Source organism: Vulpes vulpes, chromosome 15 (genome assembly GCF_048418805.1).
Source record: "Vulpes vulpes isolate BD-2025 chromosome 15, VulVul3, whole genome shotgun sequence".
Lineage (NCBI taxonomy): Eukaryota > Metazoa > Chordata > Mammalia > Carnivora > Canidae > Vulpes > Vulpes vulpes.
In genome coordinates this window covers 79,749,372-79,751,435 of record NC_132794.1, presented here as the reverse complement: position 1 = coordinate 79,751,435, position 2,064 = coordinate 79,749,372, and the positions used below count along the sequence as shown (strand labels likewise).

The following is a 2,064-nucleotide window of genomic DNA, read 5'->3' as shown; positions in this document are numbered from 1 at the left end:
ATTTGTTTATTTTCATTATTAATGTGAAGATTAGCAAATGACTTAGATTAACTCAACCTGAATCTTTGGAAGAAATTATAGAAATATTAGTGCTCCCTTCCACCAATATACACAAGCATTCTGTGGCAGCAGCTTTAGGATGGGAACCAATTATAAGTATGCTTTATACATATGAGGGGCTGGAGCTACAAAAATTAATTCAGGTATTAAGAGTATTACTATCATGGACTACTATGTGTATTCTCTCTCCTTAGAGAAGGGCCTATGACTGAGAATAATTCTGGTTTCTCTCCAGCATGGGATTGATTCACATATGTAGCTAAGCTAAGGGCTAAGATCAGCATCTAAGAACACACCTGAAGCAAACCAAATATATTCCAAGGTGAAGAGTACTATGACACTATGATTATTACATCCATGGGTTAGACATGGAGGGAATGTGAACCAAGGCATTGGTACTATTCCTATTATTTCCTTCATAACTACAGCCAAATATACAATCTTCTATCATTATATCTAAATGTCTTTTGGTAAATATCTACTAATTCTGTTCAACCATGTTTATAGCTAGGTAGAGGTGAAATAATAAGTATATGAGTTGCTAAATTTTGGAAAATTCAAGCACATGGTTTACATCAGATGGAAGAATAAAAAAGTGTTTTGCAATTAATCAAATGTCATCAATATGTGGAATATTTAGGGAGAAGATAGCTATGCACATCAAAATAAATTGTGGACTTGAAAAGAAAGATTTTCATTTTGCTATGAAAGTGCAGAGTTCAAGAGTGGTCTACCAAAGACCCTGTACTACAACTCTTTGGACTGCTTTAGTGGCTAGAATGAAGATAAATAGTGCTCGGAAGTCCTCTACTCCAAGGCCATGCAATTTTTTTTTTCATCTTGATATTTTCATTCCGCGCATTGTGTCTGTCAGAGCCTCGTTGACCTGCTTGTTCCACAGAGTATAAATGACAGAGTTGAGAAGCAGGGTTACCACTGTGTTCACAAAGGCAGCCTCCCTGTTGGAGTCCATCCTGTTCGTTTGCTTTGGTTTCACATATAGACACATAAAGACACAGCTGCCATACATCAGAGAGAGGACTATGAGGTGAAGTGAGCAGGTGAAGAAAGCTTTCTTTTTCTCCTTGGCTGATGGGAGTTGCGGATTGTGACTACTATGTTGCTATAGGCAATGATGGTTATGATAAGGGATGTCAAAAGGATAAAGGAAGTGAGGACAAAGGCCAACATATCTGACCTGGTGTCAGAACAGGAGAGATGAATCAGGGGGCCAAGGTCACAGAAAAAATGGGGGATGACATTGGGACCATAGAAGGATAACTGGGAAATATTTACTGGGAAACATTTACTACCAGACAAGTGATGAGAGTGAAGGCCAAAGCACATCAGGCCATGACCAGAAGGAAGCAAGTCTTCAGGTTCATGATGATTGGGTAATGCAGAGGCTTGCAAATGGCCACATACCAATCCTGAGATGTCACTGCTATGAGGAAGAAACCTGCTGCTCCCAGAAATAAAAAGGCAAAGGCTGTATGAAACAGGCAGGAAAGGAAATGGTTTGCTTGCCTCAGAGAAAGATGACTAACAACTTAGGAATAATGGTATTTATGAAACAACACTCCACAAAGGAGAAAATTCTGAGGAAAAAGTACATAGGCATGTGGAGCCGGGCGTCAGCACAGGTGATGGTCATTATGACAACATTGCCTGAAATGGATGCCAGGTATGCCAGCAGGGGCACGAGGAAGAGGATCCTGGATGGCAGGAAATCCCTCCAGGGTGAATTCTTGGACAGTTGTAACATTCTCCATTTCCATGGGCATCTCTTCCCACTATAGCATCACTGCTGATCTTAAACTAAAATCAGCATGCACAAAGATTTTACAGGAGCACGATTAAGTTATCTGACTAACCAAGAGAGTGGCTAGGCTGAGAGGAATTTGGATTAGCTAGTTGGTTCTGAATCAGAAGGACTTGAGTTCAATACTGGTTCAATACTGAGTTTTAACTCCTGAGAGAAGGGTCATCTTTGGAAAGTTAGTT

The 2,064-nt window shown here is 40.0% G+C and overlaps 1 pseudogene; it reads right to left on the bottom strand.

The window, feature by feature from the left end:
• Positions 1-895: 895 nt before the first annotated feature.
• Positions 896-1,862, bottom strand: LOC112922567 (olfactory receptor 6C74-like; annotated as a pseudogene).
• Positions 1,863-2,064: the final 202 nt, after the last annotated feature.